General features: G+C 45.4%; 1 pseudogene; it reads left to right on the top strand.

Annotated features, from left to right (window-relative positions):
* Positions 1-22,337, top strand: part of LOC114704073 — a 57,026-nt pseudogene that overhangs the window by 4,448 nt on the left and 30,241 nt on the right.

Here is a 22,337-nt window from a genome sequence, read left to right as displayed (position 1 = left end):
TCATTTCAAGTGGTGTGGCTCTGCAAATATAACAAACTGAAAATGTCTCATGGTGGCGGTCAGTGTTCTCTGTCTTCCCATCAGCCCTTGGACCTGCCCTGTAAGGGTAGTCACTGGTTTTTTATGACAGTGGCTTTGCTTTGACAAATCAGTATGGAAACTCAGGCAATAGGATGTAGCTGAAGAGGGGGGGGCAAGAGGGCATTAGGTTTTCTGGTTTATTTGTGATCTATATTCATAGGCTTACCAGAGATAAAAATGCTTGAGTTTTGTTTTCAGCAATCTAAACCAGGTTGGTGGGGAAGGTGGGGGTGAGCTCAGAAGAGCCTCTATCCTTCATGGGGTTGTCTTCAATTAGGAGTGACATTAATGGCATCTGTTTTTGAATGTCTACCATGGATTTGGAAGTTTTGACAAGAGGTCGGGTCCCATCGGGGAAAGACCCTGACCTTGTTCCGGGCTGTTTCTGTTGTTAGTGCTGCACATTTGCTTAGCGGCAGCTCCCATTTCCATGCATAGGAACACACCAGCAAACCATCCAAGAAATCAAAATGACATGATTTTTAAGGGCAACCGCTACCTACTTAACATGGGCACCACACGTGGGGCGTCCTTCATGAATTACCATGAGCCGACGGATGTGTGTTTGTTTACACAGACTGGCTGCCTATTCATTAAGTCAGAACGGGGAGACTGCTTCCACCTTTCTTGCCTCCAGCACTCAGCATTGGGAGGCTTTAATTGCCTGTGCTGGAGCCACTGGGAGGCCTTCCTGTGCAGCACCTCGGTGTAGAAGACGGAGATGCTCCCACTCTCCTCCAGTGGGGTCCTGGACATCTGCCAGGACCTGTCATTATCTGAGACTTTGTGTCACGGTTGTGCATCCCTTTCAGCCGACGTGTCTAGGAAGGGACCTTGTCAGTTTCCCCGGCACTGCCAGCAGCTGCACACCTGGCAGTTAAATGGCACTGGGATGTGTTCTGATTGTCTTCCTTGTTTAATGAACCCACCTGAGGGACGGTGAGTGTCTTATCCAGTCTCCTGTTTCCCAGGCGTTCCATTTACACTGTTTGTGTGGAGCTTCAAAAACGCTGCCATGGTGTTGAATGAATCCATTCTGCAGAAGTCTCATAACCAAATCTGCAGGGCTCCCAAAGGAGATTTTTGCACCGGTAATTTAAGCTAATGATTTCTAAACATATTTAGTCAGTTTTATGAAGACCTCATTAGAATGTGACTGTTTATTAAAATCCAAATGAGGTCTCACAGTCATTTAGGGAAATTATTGTTGAGGTCACTCAATAGTTTGTGGTAACAGATGACAAAATGTTTGAGAGTTAAGGAAAGTAGGGAAGACAGATGTTAACCTCTGTCATTATGGAGGAGGGAGGAACCCACTACCTATGGGATTTGTGAAGATTGTCATCTGCCCGAAGAAGCTGACCTGAAATTCTTCCATAGTATTTCTCCTGAAAGAATAAGGAAGTAAGGATTTTTAATATAAACACTGGGTGTTAGAATTAGCTTACTAATACACCTATAAGAGGGTATATTAAATTCCAAGTGCCCTGTTACACAGGAAAAGGAACATCTGGTTTTGATCAGTAGCCTCCCAATCCAGAATCAATGGGAATCAAGAGAGAGAGAAGGTTATGCCTCTAAAGGGCAGGCATAGCTCGCTTACTTACAAGAACAACTCTGGTAACCCTCGATAGTACAAAATGTCAAGACCCTTTTACCACAGAAACTCCTAACGTGTTCAAAGACATTGATGGATCTTATCAGTAAGGGAAGAGTAAATTGTTTTTATATGCACTCCTGGCTTCCCTGGTTTAAACTCTCACAATCCTTTTCATTGATTTCTTTTTAGTGAAGAACATTATTTTTTATTGAAAAAAATCTTTTTCATATAATATATTCTGATAATTCTTCCCCTCCTCTAACCCTCCTAGATTCTTCCCATCCCACCTACTCAGCACTTCCTCCCTCCCTCCTCCCTCCCCTCCTCTCTCTCAAACAAACCGCCAGACAAAACACACAAACAAAATCCAAAGGAAAAAATACAAGAACACACACAAAAACAAACAATAACAACACAAATTGGAACCAGCAAAAGACATAAGACAAAAATAAATCCAACAAAACAACCGCGCCTGCCGTCAGTGTGGCTAATACACGAGTGGGACTCCACTGGAGAAAACTAAACTTTCCTTTGCAAGTGAGTGTCAGTTGCAAACAGCTTTTTGACCAGGAGTGGGAATGTGTGTCTATTTCCCCCCGCTCTCAACACTGACCCATCTGGATTGAACCTGCGAAGGTCTTCCTGGAGTAGTCACAGTCTCTGTTGTGTCTGAAAGACATTGTGTTCTTGGAGTCATCCATCACCTGTGACTCTCACAATCTATCCAACCCCTTCCTCACAGTTTCCTGAGCCTGAGGGTATGATTTTTTGATGGAGACATCCCATAGGGCTGAGTGTTCCAAGGTCTCTCACTCCTGCACGCTGTCAGTTGAGGTCTCTGTGTTAGTTCCTTTCTGCTGCAAGAAGCCTCTGTGATAATGCTGAGTGAGACCTTGATCTATGAATATAGCAGGAGTCATTTTATTGCTGTGTGCCTGAACAAGTAGTATTTGGTTTCCTCTAGGCCCATGTCCTATCCAGCTCAGGTTCTTGGCCACCCAGAGTGTCAGGCATGGGTTCCATCTCATGAAGTGAGCCTTGAATCCAATCGGAGAGTGGTTGGTTACTCCCACAACACTTGATTATAGCACTTCCACAAAACATCACCAGGAGAGGAGACACAATGTCATGAGCGCTCTGTCACCACAAGCGAGGGACATGGCCATCTCTATGAACATACGTGCCTGGCACACCCCTGAGCTTGAGGTTTTCTCTACTAAAGATCTCAGTTCCTTACAAAAATTTGAAACTCACAGAATGTGTCAAGAGGCTAATTGTCTAGTTCATAAGTTAACCTAAGGCAGGCCTACTAATCCTTCTTAGTGCAGTTAATTGGTCATGGTGACTGATCCATAGCACCAAGAAATAGAAAGATATTTATAATCCCTCATCTCGTGGCATATTAGATATGATATTAGAAACCCAAGTACAATAAACAATTAATTGTGACAGACTTAAGTCAGAATGTGGGAGTGCCAATGTAATAAATCCTGCCTGTGGAATCCAGGACATGGGAAGGCAGTGAGAGGCTGAACCCCTCTAGGGAAAAACATTAAAATGACAAGAAGAGAGCAGAAATCATTGTAGCAGAATGAGGAAGGAAAGCCTTAGAAAGGAGAGCATTGACAAGGCAAGAAAGCTGGTGGCCTGGCACGTCTGCATTAGAGTGGATGGGGACTCTGATGCTGGAAGGTGGTCCAGGGCTTGTTGAGAAGGAGGGAGGGAAGAGCGAAAGTCGGTCTTACTGGAGCCATTAAGGAAGTAATTCAGTTGCTCTGATTAGCACTGTGGGAACACGGTAGAGTACACCTGTTGTCCCAGATACTCAGGCAGGAGGATCCCTGACCAGACAGGATGATGACACAGCCAAGAAGGGGATGAGGAAGGAAGAAGACAAGAAATCGTTCACTGTGGTAATCATGGGGAAGGCTAGAGAAGAGCGTGGGCTCTTCATTGGTGAGCAGTCTCAGCAAGAGGCAAAATTTGGCAAGGGATAGTGTGTCTATGGAGGTCACAGTTGGATGTTATTGGGGATGAGTATGTCTTACAATTTCTATTGCTGTGAAGAGATACCATGACCACAGCAGCTCTTATAAGAAAAACATTTAACTGGGGTGGTTTGCCTACAGTTCAGAGGTTCAGTCCATTATCAGCATGGCGGGAAGAATGGTGGCATGTAGGCAAGACATGGTGCCGGAGCTGTAACTGAGAGTTCTACATCTTGCAGGCAACAGGAAGTCAACTGAGATACTGGGTGGTATCCTGAGCACAGGAAACTTCAAAGCCCACCCCACCATGACAACACTTCCTCCAGTAAGACACACCTATTCCAACAAGGCCACACCCTCCTAATAGGGCACCTCTATGAGATTATGGGGGCCAATTACATTCAAACTACCACAGGTAACAATAAAGAAAAAGGAAAAACTGTAATAGGGACCTTGGGTCTTTAGCTTTGTGATTTGGACAGTTAATGTAAAGGCTATTCACCTAACCAAACCCTTCCACATCACGCATTCCTCCACAAAATGGCTGAATATTTAAGACGGCTGGTTGGTTCCATTCAGATATATGGAGTCTGAAAAGCTGAACAACAAAACAAAACAAAAAACAGGTGTGAGCTTTCCAGAAGTCTTAGGAAAGAGATGAAGTGAAGGCACTGGGGAATCTGAGGTTTCTTCATTTCCTACCGTCTACTGTACCCTCTCTACACTCACTTTAAACTAGACATGAATATCAAGATGAAAAGACAAGGCACAGTCTAAAAAATGTCAATACAATGATATAGTAATTAGTACATGAATGTATGTATACACATATATGGGTGGGTGTATTCAGTAATAGGAGAGTGTATCAGTCTGTTTTTTACTACTATCATGAAATACTGGGGAAATCTACCTTATCAAAGCAAGACACCAATTAAACACCACAGCTGTGGATTCTCTAAGTCTCAACAGGTAGTTCAGACTCTTACAAGGGCCCTTTGGCTTCATCTCATCATGGTGGGGGGCCCTCATTCATTCTAAATGCACTGGAATTCAACCACACAATCTCTACCCTAAAGACATAATTCATACTAATTACTTCTCGAAGATTCCACCTCTAAGAGCCTTAGTGGTTTTAGGTTTCTGCTCTCTCATAACACTGTTAGCATAAGACTTTGGGGATTAAACTCCTGTGTTATTGGGAAAGGAGCTATATTTGAGTGACAACATTCATACATAAGCAGAATTGGGAATGTGAAAAAGTGGTTGGAGACAGCAAATAAAAGTACAAGAAAAAAAAGAAATGTCAAAAGAAAATCACAGACAAAGTAAGATTTCTCCAATGACCAAGCATATGCTATATACAGTTGATGCAGATAGTCACAAAAAGGCTGAGGCTAGAAAGGTAAATTGTGTCATTGGGCACTGGAGAGGAAATCAGGTAACATGATTAAACTCTGTGACAGTGGTTTCACAGACTGATGTGGCATGCATAGATGGGGGTACCTCAGCTGAACCTGAAGCTGAGGTGCAGCAGTGTTCCCGAGTGTGTAGTGCTGCACTGAGTGTGGGACAGCACATGTCCAAAAAGTGGGGACCAGAGTCTGGGAGTGCAGACAACCACAACACACAGCAAGGATGCTGCAGATGTGCCAGTGTTTGTCATGGAGAGCTGAATGCGCACTTCTGGAATGGAGTTTCAGCAGCTTCCTCTCAAGAGTCCACTGGGTTTGCATGAGGAAGGACCATAAACAAGGGACACATTGGAGATGATGCAAAGACAGCCACTTAAAACCAGAATAACAGCCAAGAACTTGACAAGGAAATGTCGCTGGACCACTTCCTCTAGTTGAAGAGGGAGGCCTATCAAGTGTTGTTAGGCATGTGCAACAGAGATCAGTTCTAGCTAATTGAAGTCAAAGGGGAGTTTATTGGAAGAATACCAGGAGCTCCAAATGCTAATGTGGAAAGTGAAGACTGCAGACAGACAGGAAAGAACACAGCAAATCCAGAGGCAGGGAGCCAGATGGGTGATGGATGCCTATGCAAAGAGGATGAACACTGGTCTTCTTCCTGATGCTCAAGATTCCAAAGACAAGGTAGAGCATCCAGGTCCCAGAGTTGTCCAGATACATCCCTGTGTCCAGGTCCTCTGTGCTAATTAGTTTTTTGGTTGATTGGTTATGGTTTTGGTTTTTGTTTTGCTTTGCTTTGTTTTGTCAACTTGACACAAGCAAGGGAGATAACCTCAATTAAGAAAATGTTTCCATCAGATTGGCCTGTAGGCAAGTCTGCAGGGCATCTTCCTGATTAATGATTGACATGGGCAGATCCAGCCCCTGTAGGTAGTCTACCACTGGGCAGGTAGTCCTGGGTTGTGTAAGGAAGCAAGCTGAGCGGTCAGCTTCATTCCTCCATGGTCTCTGCTTCAGTTCCTGCCTCTAGGTTCCTGCTGGGCTTGAGTATCTTATGTGGTTTCCCTCAGTGATTTGCCATTGTTGGGACATGTAAGCCAAATAAATCCTTTCTTCCATGAGTTGTTTTTCATGATATTTATCACAGCAATAGAAAGCAAACCAGGATAGCTTTAATGGAGAAGCCACCCCACGGTGGGAAGAAATCTCTCCCTCTAAGGATATCAAGAATTCATTGTGAAGGATGCGTACATGAAGTGTGTTCTGCTGCTATGATAAAATATGCCAACAAGAGCAACCTAGGGGAGAAAAGGTTTATTTTATCTTACAATTCCAGGTTACAGTCCATTCACTGTGGGAAGTCACAGGCAGGAACGTTGGACAGCAGCCATATCACATCCATAGTCAAGAACAGGCAGAAATAGCCCAGCAGTGGTGGTGCACAACTTTTATCTCAGCACTTGGGGAGGCAGAGGCAGGTGGATTTCTGTGAGTTCAAGACTAGCCTGGTCTATAGAGCAAGTTCCAGGACAGACAGGGATACACAAAAGAAACCCTGTCTCAAAAAAAAAGAAAAAAGAAAAGAAAAAGAGGAAGATGAGGAGAAGGAGGAAGAGGAAGAAGAAAAGGAAGAGGAGGAAGAGAGAAATAATGCACACATGCTCACTTGTCTACTTGTTTAATTGTGCCCAGCCTGATTTCTCTATATTGTTCAGGAACCCCTCCCTATGCATGAAGCTGCCCACAGTGGGCTGGATCTCCCCAAGTCTGTCTGTTTAATTAAGACAGTCCCCCACAGACATACACATAGGTCAGCCAATGCCCAACAATCCTTCACTGAGACTCTCTTGGGTGATTCTAATTTGAGCCAAGTTGACAGTGAAAGCTAACCATCACAGAATGGATACAGTCAATACAGAAGCCGACCACAGAGTCTGCCCTGGAAAGTCAGCAGGAGTGAGGAGAAGGGAAAAATGTAGACTGCGTTGAAACCTGTCAGACGCTTAGCCATAGAGAGCAACGGGACTATAAAGGAGCGTTACTATAGTCAGGTGCACATGGGATGGAAAACCCCTGACAGTCTGTTGTGGGGAAGAATCCAAAAAGAGGGAGAGAGTGGAAATCTTGGTGTGGAAGTACAGTGTACTGAGGGGATGGGAAGGCAGAGTACAAATCTGGGATGGGGCTTTATAAGCTTACAAGGGGTGACATCGATTTCCCTGAGCCTGCAGAGCAGAATATATGTGGTCACACTTGAATGAATGTAGCCAAGCATAGCGCACAGTCTCAGGATGGTATTGTCTCCAGGAACATCAGTTTACACAGTAACAAAATGAACATATCTGAGAGGCTGGAGGAAGTTGGGCAAAAAGATGTTTTAAAAAGGGCTGGGCTGCAGCACCACTTTGAGATCTTTGGCAGCAGTTAACTCTGCAGCTCACACACGATTGAGCCTGTATGATAATGAGTATTCAGAGATGGGTAATGCCTGGGGGGCACTCACCAACCTAAGACAGAGTGCCTGTGTGGCCTGGGCAGGCGTCTCTATGATGGGTAAGGTGACCTGCTGACATCCCATGCAGCCTAAGTAAGAAGCTCATGTATTAGTAAAAGGGGGACCTGTAGGGCCCTGGCCCCCATTTTGGATAACTGTTGCCTTGCTTGCTGACCTTGACCTTGATATCCTCCCTATGCTAATTCCCTCCCGGGTTTCATCCTCCTGAATGCTTAAGGGAAGTTCCTTGTCTATGTATCCTGCATAATGGGCATTAGCAGATTAGATGCAAGATGGTAAAACATCTGTAGTGAACTTCTGCCTTCCAGGGTTCTCCCATTGTGCTGTAAGCCTGTATTCAAGACCTCCTCCCTCCTTCAATAAACAACATTTGGCATTTAAATAAAAAAGGGCTAGGCAGAGGGGTGTGTGCAGCAGGGCCCTGCCTTCCCTTGTCCTGAGGAGACAAAGAAGAGGAGGAGGAAGGGGAGGAAGAAGAAGAACTAAGCAAGACTGGGTGTGATAGCAGCCAGAGGCAGGTAGTGGGATTCTGTGACCACCAATAGTCAACCTGCCTTAGCACCAGAGGGCGCACTCCATCATGACAGGTGAGGCATGGTGTCTGTTGGCAGGAGCTGTCTGTCCTGTTGGCAGAATGTGAAGTACTTGCCCATATCTGGACAGATCAGAATGTAGAGACAAAGATGAGACAAGAAGTGCAGCCTGGCTAGAAACCTCAACTCCTACCCCCTAGAGGCCGCCTTCCTCCAGCTAGGGCCTCCTTCCAGGATTCCACAATCTCCCAAAACACAGCTGTCAGCTGGGGACCAAATACTCATATACATGAGCCATGGGAAGCATTTTATATCCAAACTATATCAAGTAGGGTGTGATTGTGGGTCCAAAGTAAAAAAAAAATTTGAAGACCAAGAGGGAACCAACAGATGTTCATCTCTGAGCTTTAGTTTCATATCCTTGAAGTGAAAAGAAATTGACCAACTCTAAAATACTGTCCTTGGATGTAGACTTCTTTTTATTTGTGATTTCCATTCAGACCAAGAAGATCCCCCTGAATAACAAACATACCGTGTATTTCTCCACACAACCCCACAGCACTCACTAGGTCTCTCCTAGTACCAGCAACAGGAGGGAAAGTCTGGGGTCCGAACCTTAAAACAATTCAGTCCAAAGACACAATGAGGGGAGAGCAAGCCACCCCTGCTTCTCCCATGCTTTACATGGAAATTATGTGGGAGTTCTGGCATGGAATGTTCCAGTATAACTGTTGTCCCAGTGAGACAAGCCCTGTCCGTGATGGAGCTGTATTTTAATTTATTTGGACCATAGAAGATGGTCTGTCTCAGATTTGTAAACCTTCTTCTAAAATGATTTGATCTGGTAATATAAACTCTTACTTTGGGAGATGTTCCTGTCACAAGCCCTCGATTGCTAGTCATGACAAGCCACTGCTTCATCATGCAGCTCAGCAAAGCCATCCCCCTTCCAAGCACGCCCCTTTCTTTACTCAGAGGTCCCACAGAATCACAGCTGCTTCGGGGGGGCGGGTGCTAGAGAAAATGCTGAGCCTTTGGAGAACTTCCTGACCACTTACCGAGGACACACACACCATGGAGACTTGGGCATCAGGAAGAAGTCTCTTCCGGTGCACAAAAAATACAGGTGTGTCTTGTTGTTTAATCTAAAATGTATAATCCTTGGAGAACTGTCACCTCGTGTCCCATTAGACCAGTTAGAGTAGCAAATCTGTGTACTTGGAAGGCAAACGGTAGTGAAAAAGAAGAAATTGATACAATTATAAAACTTTATTGGACAAGGAAACTCTAGATTGGTTGGCTACGAAGTTGGAAAGCTTTGAGAACTGTGAAAGAAAAACAACACACTTATACAAAGCAAAGAGCAAACCACAAACTATCCTTGAATCTAACCAAAGCTTATCAAGTGTTTTAAACCGACCTCAAATCATAAGGTTTTTATAATATATTTATTATCTGGAATGTTAATCCTAACTTTTATAAATATTACTCTGATATAATTCTTTCAAATAAATAGATGCACAATAATCTATTTTACACGCACAAGCAACATTTTATCAGCTTGCAAATTCCTAGGCATGATAAAAAGCTGGCCAGTGGCTCTAGAGATTTGCATTTCTCTGTGCAACAACCCGCAACCCAGCACCCCAGTCATACATGCTTCATGGCCTCTTTTATGTGGGTGCTAGACTCGGAACTGAGTTTTGATGTTTGCACTTGACTTACTGCACCGTCTCTGCAGATCCTAGCCTGGTATTTCACCTTTCCTTTTCTTTACGGAGATATGTTCATATGCACAAATGATTTTCATTGTGTCACAGATGCTAGGGCACTCCCAGGACACTGTGACTATGAGCAATAGGCAGGTGAGAATATAGCCCAGGTGAGCGCAGCCTCTACTGTTACTGTTCATGTGGTCACACAATGATAAAATCACCTAAGGGCTTCTCACAGTGTCCCTCTGTTTCCCCAGTTTAAGTAACAGATGGCTGTGTTAGGTGACCTCTGACCTGCTGAAGGCCAAAAGATAGAAAAGACAATCTTTAAGACATTTACAATCAATTATGGTGGTGATACACACAGCTATACTAAGCCATGTGACTCCTCCTCCTACACACACACACACACACACACACACACACACACACACACACACACACACACCAGCCACAGGCTTCTGCGCAGATGGCCAGGTGATTTCTTCCATGAATCCAAAAGACTGGACCCACTGAAAGAAGTCAACTCTGTTAAGGGGAGAGTGTAAGCTAGTATAAAAAGCATGTTTCATGGAGGGGGAGTTTCCATTCACTGCTTCTTCCCATGGACCTCTCCTTCATTGGAATAACCCACATTTAAAGTCACATGTGTTTATATACCGGAACCCTTAAGGATATGAGTGACATCTGCGGCCCTGTGTTGACATGAGAGAAATACATCTGCATTTAGCCTACCTGATTAACCCTTTTGTGGTGAGTTCTCAGCAATCCAGCCTAACCCTTACGTCCCTTTAAAAAATTTTTTTCTCAAACACCATAAATTACAAATTGAACTTCAGAGATGGTTCCCAACAGGCTGACACCTTTCTGCCGGGCACCTCTCATGATGCCACTCTGGCAGGATATTGCCAGATCAAAACACATCTGCGGGTCTGAATAACAAATGTTTCTTGGTATTCAGGTCTCAAGCGGGCTTCCAGGTAGTGGCAGGCTGAATACAGACCAGCTCTGTGACAAGCTCTTGCCCAGTCATTGGCTCCTTATCTGTTCACCACCTTTCGACCGGCCTGGGCTGTGTCCTCTCTCAGCTGATTCTGCCTCCTCTCCCTTTGTCTGCTCGAGTCTAAAGATCCATGTACACAGTCGTCCTTGACTGTAAAGGGCCTGAGAGGTTAGCAGGGCCGTGCATATAGCAGATGGATGCATGTTCCTGGAACAAACGCATCACAGCCCGAGAGCTTTTATAACCAACCAAAATCCACTCCTATCTGCTCAGACACAGCTACATTTTCCTGACTCCACCATTGCACATAATATGGGAAGTGTCCAAGCCCCAGTGTCTCCAAACTCCTGGTCACATGATTACCCCATCAAACACTTCGGCAACACCCATCCTTCAACAGCTGGCTGACAGGTAGCAAATGGTATGCTCACTCCAAGGCAGGATCCTTTCTCTCTTCTCTGCTTTCTATCACTGCTTACATCATCCAAGCCCTTGCCCTGCTTTTCTCCTAAGGCTTAGGGTTTTCTGGCCAAGTAAATACGAGAGTAAGCCGGCACCTCCCAAGAGGGTGGGATCAGAGAGGCAGAATTAGGTGGCGAGCAGTTTGATGGTCTCTCTGTAACAAAGTGGCAAAACAACAGTATCTCTAGTTTCCCTGTGCATAAGACAAATACGGCAGTAATTCAGAAGGCTACAGGCAAGGAGAATCCATTGCTTTCGAAATTTCTCTGGCATTATCTGCCTGTGTGTAAGACTGGGTAGGGACAACAGCTTATGGCCTAAGCTACTACCCATTTCTCTGAGACCGAGTTCCCAGGCATGCCATTGATATACAACCCATTCAACTCCCTTCCACCTGACAGGAAGATCATATAAGGTCTTCCCTGGAGTACAGACTTGTAAACCTCGGGATCAAGGAGGGTGCATGGAGTGATGTTATTTAAGCATGTTAGGTCATTGCTGGATTATAGAAATACCCTGGTTATATTAGTTATGAGTATAGGAAACAGACAAACTGCATGCCAGGATTTCAGTGGATTATTTACTGGGTGTTACTGTACAGAAGCTCAGGAAAGGCCAGGATGGTGATTTGGTTGCAATTCCATCTGCAGAGGGGCTATGAAGAGTCCCTACTTCAAAACTAGATGCTGGATTTGTACCTATGAGCTTTGGCTGGGGAATTGCATGCCTCAGGACAGGCCTGACCACATACATGCATGCAAAGGAATTAGGCAACTTCAAATGCTGTGAATACAGCAATGCATTCCTGCATTCCACGCTTCTCAAATACACACTTTTTACCCCAATGCCGTCAGAAGCAGCTGGCCATCATGAACTTGGACTTTGCCTTTACCATCAAAGGATCCCACCCTTCCAGGCCCCATCAAACAGACTTGAAACCACATGGGCTTCCTGGAGATGTCTTCTGCCAACAACCTCCGTCTACATCACCTTTCCCTCCTCATGGAAACAGCACCCTTTCTTGTTGGATGCATTAATGATATAGTCCACTCTGGGAAGCTCCAGATTCCCTCCTCTAGAATTAACACTCATTCTTCTGAACTTCCATTGCAGTTTCATTCAGAAATTTTTACCAGACATTCAAGTGTACCAATCCTGTTCTAAGTACCTTAAAAGACCAGTATTCATGGCAACATTTCCATTACTGTCCTTCTACAGATGGAAAGATGGAACCTCTAAGAGGTTAAATAACTTGCCCCACATCACAGCTAGCAATCGAAGGTTGGCTTTTAATAGTGCCACCCTAAGGGATGTGCTTTTGATCACTCACACATGCCTTGTGATCTGCCTCAAGTTAGATTTGCTGATTGTGCATGCCTTTCCATAAAGGTTACAGTCATAGTGTGTTTCTCTGTATTCCTGAAAGACCTAGACAGAGTTCGTTTTGTTAGGACTATCCAAATGATGAGCAGGACAACCTGGAAACTCTATGTCCTAGCCTAACGCATTGGCTCTTGCTACGTTGCAACCACAAAGTTGAAATGCAGATCCCTCAAGCCTTTCGCACCTACCTGTCAATCAGTTTCCAAGGTAGGTATTTGTAAAGTATGGATGGTGATCTGGACCTTGCAGAATTAGTGTAAGGGGGCATGCACTCCTAGAAGGAACTAGGAGCATAGAGACAAGCCTGGGCCTTGCAAATCATTTTCCTCCCTAAGCCTCCATGTGAGAATACAGTGATGAGAACATCTCACCCAAAGCAGTGAGGGCTGTATGTCCGGAAGCTGCAGGGACCTTGCAAATGAGGGTTTGCAAACTATCTTTGTAACTCCAGCTGTTTGCTTTAAATTGCCTCCCAGAACACAGATGCTGTTTCCTAATTCCCATTTAAGAGTTGGGTGTATTTCAACCACCACATGATCTAGTATCCACCAGCACGTATGGAAAGAACCAGAATGGGCCTATGACTCACACAAGGTCATGAATCTAAAATATGACATTAAGATAAAGACTATGAGAAAAAAAAAATCCCTTTTTCCTCAAGAGATTTGCCATGTGCCACTCTTGGATCTTTTATATGCTAATAGTGCTGCTATTGCTCAAGGGTGTCTAGGATGCTTCATTAAGGTGTAACTATCAGAGTGTGTGGCCTGTTTTTACTGCGCTTGGTGATGGTGAGCTCCCTCCTTGGCCAGGACTAGAACATGGGGAATTGCTAAATGCCAGAGCCTCCTTTCTTGAACAGGTACAGAACAGAGCAGTCTGAATGCGTGTGTCTCTTGAGAGCCTGCTGAAGTCGGCTTAGGCTGCTTTCTGGATCCATAGTCAACTGAATGAAGTAGAAGGGAAGAGACAGAAAACCAGAAGCCATGAGCGGGGCCACACCGGCTGTACACAGTAACCTAGAGAGATGAAAAGGAAACTTCTCTGTGTTATGAAGCTCTTTCCCCAAACTAAAACTATGCCGTCCTCCAGGAGCACTTGATTACCATCTATTCCGGAAGTCTTCATGAGTTTTGCCTGAAGGAGTGTCCCACCACCCAGTCATATGAATCGGGTCTGGGAGGAAGAAGCCAGTCAGGTCCCTTATACACAGCCTTGTTAGTATTGATGTATGTGAAATGTTTTAGGAAGAGTGGTGATCAGATGAAACTTACACATAAATGTATATAGCAATGATCTTAGCTGGGCCTACTGGTTCCTGCCTGTGATCCCAGCACCCAGAAGCAAGAGATCAAGAGGTCATAAATTTGAGGTCAGCCTGAACTACATGACAAGCTCTAACACAACTTGGACTATAGTGCATGACTGTCTCAGTTAGGGTTTTCTATTACTGTGAAGAGACACCTTGACCACGACAACTCTTATAAAGGAAACATTTCACTGAGGTGGCAGCTTACAGTTCAGAGGTTTAGTCCGTTGTCATCATGGCGGGAGCCTGGTGGTATGTACACAGACTTGGTGCTGGAGAAGGAGCTGAGAGTCCTACATCTTGTAGGCAACTGGAAGCGACTGATGTCACAGGAGCGAAGCTAGAGCAAAAGATACTTCAAAGCTCCCACCCACACAGTGACGCATGTCCTCCAACAAGACACACACCTACTCAACAAGCCACACCTCCTATTAGTGCCACTCCTATGAGTTTATGGGGGCCAATTACATTCAAACTCCATCTCCACTCCCTGGCCCCCATAAGTTGTAAATAATATCATAATGCAAAATGTATTTAGTCCAACTTCATAAGTCCCATAGTCTATCACAGTCTCAACAATGTTTAAAAGTCCAAAGTTCAAAGTGTCTTCTGAGAATCATGCAATCTCTTAACTGTAATCCCCTATAAAATCGAAAAAAGAAAAACATTATATGCTTCCAACATATCATGGCACAGGATACACATTGTCATTCCAAACTGGGAAGGGAACATAGTGAGGAAACACTGGACCAAAGCAAGACTGAAAGCCAGCTGGGCAAACTCCAAACTCTGCATCTCATCTCCATGTCTGATGTCAAAACTCGGTTAGTTCTTCAGATCCGATTCCTTTCAGCTTTGTTGACTGCAACATACTTCTTTCACCTGGCCTGGTTCACTCCCTGTTAGCAGCTCTCCTCAGCAGGTAACCCACGACTCTGGCATCATTGAATATCTTGGGATCTCCAAGGCAACCAGGCTTCAACTTCACAGCTTCATGCAATGGCCTTTCTAATAGGCCTTCATTCAGGGACACCCCTGAACATGCCTGACCTCAGTGGCTTCCTTTGGCATAGAGACAAATCCATAACTCATTTCTTCTGTACTTGACTCTGAAGCCAGAGCCACATGGCTGAAGCTGCCAAGTTCTGCTTGGCCCCCTCATTCAATTCCATCTTCACCAGCTTTCTGTTTTGATTGGTACCTTCACTGCCTAAACTTGACTGTCCTTGGACTACTCTGTAGACCAGGCTGGCCCTCAAACTCAGAGATCCTACCTGCCTCTGCCTTCCAGTGCTGGGATTAAAGGCGTGCACCACCACACCTAGCTCTAAGGGTTTTTTTTAGTTCTTTCACAAGTTGGAAACTTAGATGAGTGGAGTCTTTGCCCTGAGGTTACCACTCCCTTTATTCCATTTCTTAATCCGTTATCTCTCTTGAACACAGGACTTAGTTCCATTCCACTTCCTTGTGCTCTTTTTCTCCTCAAAACTTACATTTTGTAATTTACCCTGCTCAGCTTGTTCCTTTTCATTATAAATCTTCCATACCTTCTAATAGTGCCACTCCCTATGAGATTATGGGGGCCAATTACATTCAAACTACCACAATGACCTTGCCTCAAAAAAAAAAAAAAGAGAAGAGAAGGAGAGAGAGAAGGGAGAAGAGAATGTATAATAGGCATGAAAAATCTCCTTAGAGTTATGAGCAAAAAATTAGGAAATTAGCACCTTGAGATCCATGGAAAAAGTCAGCAATGGCTTCAGAGTACACTCTCCAAGCACACCTCTTCATCTGCCTCACATAGATGGGGCAGCTAAAGCCACTTCAGACTTCCTGCTTCGCATCTGCTCCTGAAGCTGAAACCTAGCAACCAAAGAGCCATGTGCTCCCTGAGGTCTACCCTCCCACACATCTCTACAGCTGGACTCAGGGCCTGGCCCACCCAGGGAGTTCATTACCTGCCCTGGCCCTGGAAGGAACTAGGAGCATAGAGACAAGCCTGGGCCCTTGCAAATCATTTTCCTCCCTAAGCCTCCATGTGAGAATACAGTGATGAGAACATCTCACCCAAAGCAGTGAGGGCTGTATGTCCGGAAGCTGCAGGGACCTTGCGAATGAGGGTTTGCAAACTGTCTTTGTAACTCCAGCTGTTTGCTTTAAATTGCCTCCCCAGCACCCAGACGCTGTTTCCTAATTCCCGTTGGAAGTGCATCCAAACCATACAGTAGGAGACGGGAATGCCAACCTCCCTCCTCTGTGTCGCCTTATTTCTGGGGAGCACAGTTTGCAGAAAAGAATAAAAGCAGCATGGACGCCTGCCTTCATGTTCCTTCCCCCATCACAAACCACACGGTTGCTGCTGCTCAAGACTTCTCCCCTTCTCTTCCTAAGCATCCTGTTTTCTCTTTCCAGATGCCACAAACTCCTCTTGTCATCTAGGGTCTAGGTTATAAACTTATTGCTGAAGAACGAGGATTATCATTTTTGAGATCTTGTAATCAACTGGACACAGATTTTTTTTTTTTAATCTCATTGCATCTGATGACTTCCAGACCCATCTGCACTTGGGAGGCATCTAGGAAGCTTCATGAGATTTGGCTGCTTCTGTCCCACCACAGAAGTTGAGAAATAGCCTGGAATGTGACCTGGGCTTTGAGGTCTTTAAATCCACTCCCAGCTGATCCGAATGTGTGTGCAAATTTGAGAACCACTAACTTCATCTTGGGACATTCTGGGACAAGAATTGTCACCATCCCTTTTTGACAGATGGAGAACCTGAGGTTGCATAAGCAAGTTGCAGGGCCTTCTTTCAACTCCTATCAGCCAGGTTCTACAGTGTGGTTGAGTTGCAGAAATTCTTTCTGGTCGGTATGGGATACAGGCCAGGGAGCTTGTTGGGAATGCCAGTTCTCCAGACCCTCAGAATTTGTTAAGAATCACTGCAAGGAGTTCTGATATGTGCTGGAGTTTAGAACTCTTAGTGAGGCCGTGTCAGGATGCGTTCAAGGTCAAGATGATGTACTCCCAGGCTCAGAAGCTGTGGCTCACCCCTCTCCCCCAAGTGATGTTAAGACCTTAATAACATGGGATTATCATGGACGATGAGTTAAAAATTACTCTCCTTTAAAACTTCTTCCAGGAAGTTCAAGATCCTCCCATTATACTGCTTTCTGTGTTTTAAGTTAGTGAGTTTTAAAGCCAGAGTTGACCACCCTTGGGAGCAGGGACTGCTGCATCTCTTCCTGCAGACCTGAGCAAGCAGTGGAGCCCCATACTCTTTGCTTGATTAATGGCCTGATGGAACCCGAATAGGGCACCAAAGTAATCAGAGAATCCTGGAAGTGGCCTCATTTCCAGGCTGGAGGCTGTTGCCATACATGATGAAGATGTGTGGGAGGCAGAGACTCTGCTAGACACGGAGCAAGTGCCCTCAAGCTGCAGGAGACAGCTGGCTTGGCACAGGATCAGATGGAGGAGCATCCAGTCGTGTGGGGCCAGGGCTCCAGCAGGTGTTTCCAAAGCCTTGGCTTCAACATCTCTTGTCTGTAGAGTTAGAGCCAAGGGGTGGCTACAAGCCCCACATGCTGCAGACACACAAAATCTTCATCTCTAATGAAACATGCTTTCCTTCCTGTTCCTGTTTCTTTAAGCAAAATAATAACTTGACACAGGTCCAAGCAGTTGAAATGATACTTACAGGAACTCAATTTAGAAGGATTTTTAGGAGGCTGAAACAGATGTGGCAAACCATTTCAAGATACTCTGGGAGATGAGTTGGGGAGGACTGGATTCGAAATGGTCCCTCTGCCTTTTCTGAACCCGCCCTGACAAGTGCTGGCATGCGAGATGTGAGGTGCCCTAGACACTTTCTAGAAGGAAGCACTTCCATGCTTCTGTTGTCTTAATTGCCTCTGGATGGGAGCATCCAAGTGGCTCTGGGCCAACTCCGGGCTGTGCATATCAGAGGCCACTGTCCTGTGCTTCGAGAGCAGCCGCACCTGTTCACCACCAGTGTGGCTGCAACAGGGGCCCTTGACTTGGAGCTCCCCCACATGAGCTGGACATAATCTAACCTAGAGGTTCCTGCCACCTGCCTACACATGGAGGCATCCTGCTGTATCCCGTTTGCAGAGATGCAGACCTCTGGAAAACTGTGCAGTAGAACTAGGTCAGATTTTAGATACAATCTGAACTGGCACATGGGAACCATCCAAGAAGAGAAACTCTGGACCCTCAGTCCCTGCTGGCAGGTTTTAGCTCTTTGACCCCAAGACATTGAAGGCCCCATGTTCATATTTGTTAAAAATGCCCAGTTGGAGAAGGAAAGGAATCTAAAATAGATGAACAGGCAACCATACAACAAACTGCTTTACACCTATTACACTTGTAGTTTGTCAACTATGATTTTATTTTTTTATTAGGTAGAAGATCCCTGGTATAACACAAGTTACAGGTGCATCTGTGTGTGTGTGTGTGTGTGTGTGTGGTGTGTGTGTGTTTGTATGTGTGTGTGTATGGTGTGTGTTCTTGTTCTATTATACTTTCCACAGGGGGAAAAAAGTTTTTAGTTGTATTGAATTGAGTTACTCCATGTTAAAAGTACGCATGCATACTGTATTTGTAGTTCTATCCACTACCTTCTGCTTGCGTGATTGACGTCACGGAAAGGGCAAAGCAAGGCCTTCAGCACAGAGGAGAGTCCAGTGTGTGCTGTATAAGCATCCCTGTTGTGAACGTTCTATAATGAAATTGTGGTCACCCTCAAGTTAAATCCCTCTACATAACACACCGTCTGATCAGACCAACTTTGCATCTAAAAGAAGTCGGGTCTCTTTTAATCTTGGCTATTTTAGGTATTGCTTGGGTATTCGTGATGGATATTTCTGAGATCCTGTAGATCCACCCTTTAATAATGCCACAGATAGCATTTCCAGGCTAAAGGCTGTGCAGGGAGATTCCCAAAGGGGACTGAGAACATCGTGAGGTCAAACCCATCTTTGCCCTGTGCTTCACCTGCCTCAAACTCTGCTTTATAGATTATCAACTAAGATTAGTAAGGATTATCTTGCAGAAAGTTTCCAGAGTTTAGAGGCAGCTAGAGCACTGGCCAGCTACGAGCCACACTACAAACATTAGTGTGGCAGGGATGTTTGCCACGCTAAAAGGGTCTTCTCAGCCCATCATCCTTTCTGAAAATGTTCCCTGTCTGGGATTTTCCTCCTCACGCCAATCCTATGCCTGTCCCCATGAGATACAGCCCTGTGTGGCCACTGCATATTGATCGTGTACAGAATGTGACCTCCAGGTGCTGCAGGATCCGAGGAATAAGCGAAATACCCCCTTTCCCGCTGGCCAGTAATAACCAGGTGCCAAGTTTTGTATGAAGGATCTCATCCTTGCTACCAAATATGCTCCTTGGGAATCAAAGGGAGTTCACATCTTTGGAGAAAAGACTGGGGGAAGGGGGAGAGGTGCCTCTAACATGTGCCTTAAAGAATAGGGATTATCACCTGGAAAGGAATAGATAGGAGAGGACATTCTAAACAGAAAGGATGGTTTTGGATCACAGAGCCTATTGGGGGATTAAGGTAAATGTATGTCCCTGAACATAAAATAGAAAATAAAAATGACAGTTGTAGATTGGACTGGAAATGCAAGTGATGACCAATTTTTTAAAGCCACTTACACCCCAGACAAGAGAACATCTCGTCACTCTCAGAGACGGTGCTGGAAAGCAACAATCTTACAATAGATAGCACAAGTCAGGGTGTTGGGGTGGGGGCGGTGCACCACTCAGGAGGCGGCTTCTGGATCTTGCCTGTGTAGAAAGAACATCTGTATCAGATGACCCCGTAGACCACACTGAGATTGTGGCAGGGAAAATAGAAAGAACAGAAATGATGTCTGGGAGGTGTTTCAAAGACGTGATGGAATTTTGCGTAGCCCTAAAGAAAAATGAAATCATTGCGTTTGCAAGGAGCTCATCATGTTAAGTGAAGTGAGCCAGACTCAGAAAGACAAATTCCATGTTTTCTCATCTATGTGGAACTTAGATTTGTAATCATACATGTGTATGTTTACATATATATTTTTTGGGGGGAGGGGAGACTAGAAAGGAGTCAGGAAGAGGAAGAGGAGGAGATCATAAAGGAGGCAGGAAACAGAGAGGGCAATGGGATCGATGTAATAAGAAAGCAGAGTGGAGCCGGGCGGTGGTGGCGCACACTTTAATCCCAGCACTGGGGAGGCAGAGCCAGGCGGATCTTTGGAGTTCGAGGCCAGCCTGGGCTACAGAGCGAGATCCAGGAAAGGCGCAAAGCTACACAGAGAAACCCTGTCTCAAAAAACCAAAAAAGAAAGAAAGCAGAGTGGGCACTCACTGGGAGGAAGAAAGAACCAGCTCCCAAGCAAGAGGGAATATGGAGGAGGGATGCATGTGGACAAAACATAAAGACACACATGTATAACTGTAAGCAACAGTGACAAGAAACTGAGTCTGAGGTAGAATTAGTTACAAAGCTACTGTTCCTCCGGGCAGAGTCATTTTATTTAGAATTGAATCAGGTTTTCTGCTCAGTCCTCCCCCAAAGCCCTGAGTCACTTTCTGAAACTTAAGCTTCAAAGAGACTAAACTATGCAAACTTCCCCTTGTGGGTTCTTTTTCCAGACCGTTTCCTGAGTAGCAACGACGGGAAATGGATGCTTACTATAACGGGATAATAACTACATTCTGTTAACTTTAGACCATGTCCCTACATTTCAGTCTTCCCATGACTTCACTTCACTTGCTTTTGGAACCAAGGAATGAGGGGAGCAGAGGATGTTGAGAACAGTGACTGACAGATTTGCTTTGGAGTTCACGGCTAACGCAGGCCGGCGTGCAAACTTATCCCTGTAAACCATAGTATGACCCCTTCATTGCAGGCACTAAATGAAAACCTAAACCTGTCATTCCCCTTGTGTTTTCTTGAAGGTGAAATGCTGCAAATACTGGCCAGATGACACCGAGATCTACAAAGACATTAAAGTGACTCTGATAGACACCGAGCTGCTGGCAGAATATGTGATAAGAACATTTGCTGTGGAAAAGGTAAGTGGAAAGCCGGAGCGAGCCGCAGACCCAGATGCAGGTAGGCTCCGGTAGTTTCCCCAGACCGCATCTCACCCTCCGATTCTCTAACAGCTCCGTCCATCCGCAACGTAAACCATTCGCATTTCACAGCCGTCTGTTCCTTTGCGACTAAACACAAAGACGGTATCTGCCGCGCTGTTTTCATTTTTAACCCGGATGATCTTTGTCTCTGCCCTTTTCTCTTTCTCGATTCATCAATCAGAGTTTATTGAATTAGATAAATGCCCTTGGAGCTTGATGAGTCTCTTCCTGTGTTGAATGTCCGCTTGGGTTCCCCAGGACTGCGTTGGCCTAAGTGCCGAGGCAGACAGAGGTCCTAACAGCTCTTGGAATAAATACCTCACTCCTTCAGGCTTTCTCAGGTCCAAGTTCAAAAGAGACTAAAGGGTTCTCTGAGAGGCAGTGATCTCCCTGGAAGCCCACCCGAGGGAGCTCCATCAGTCACCGGCAAATCTTGCATGAGCCAGCATCTTTCTTCATCTTTCGCTCCACTTGGGTCTCAGCCCTGGGTGAATGCTGCGCATTGGTTCTGTCCCACCTCATCCCACACGCATGGATAGGGCTGCTTCTCTGGAAGCGCTGTAGGGCGTAACAGGGAATCTCCTTATTCCCCCTCTTTCTGCTGACATAGGGAGGGGCCGGAGGTGAAGCAAACTGCAGTCCGTCCAGAGAAGTGCCACAGGTACGCTGTGGGGAAGGTGGAGGTGCCGTGACTGAGAGACATTCTTCCCCTCAGAGGCCCCACAGGCTTTGCTGTCCAGAGCCCATTCTCCAGGACTCAGCCCTGTCCAGCTGCTGTGCTGGGCTTACCAATTTGTCCTGACGGTGTTTCTGCTCACTCACCGAGTGGCAGCAGACCCCTTAGAGCGCTGGGTGATGCCAGACTGACGGCGCTTGGCTCCTGGCCCTCTCCTGATTCTGTGTTGTCGCTGCATCTAAATGCCCTTTTTAGAGTAACAAGGGGATCTCTGGGAAATAAGGAAACCGCGTTTGTCTGATTCACACTGATGACTGGAACCGTCGCTCCTAGTTTGAAAACCCAAATTGATGACAGCCTCGCAAAGCTGAGAAGGCTTTAGTTTATTTTAATCTGTTTCTCATACTGTTTAGCTTCTTTTTCCTATAACCTGTCCTTTAAAAAAATAAATAAATAAGCAAGAGGGAGCCTTGGAGACTTCAAAGAATGTGAAGTTCTGGTTGACTC

This window comes from Peromyscus leucopus, unplaced genomic scaffold, assembly GCF_004664715.2.
Source record: "Peromyscus leucopus breed LL Stock unplaced genomic scaffold, UCI_PerLeu_2.1 scaffold_629, whole genome shotgun sequence".
In the NCBI taxonomy this organism is placed as follows: domain Eukaryota; kingdom Metazoa; phylum Chordata; class Mammalia; order Rodentia; family Cricetidae; genus Peromyscus; species Peromyscus leucopus.
This window is presented reverse-complemented; position numbering and strand designations above follow the sequence as displayed.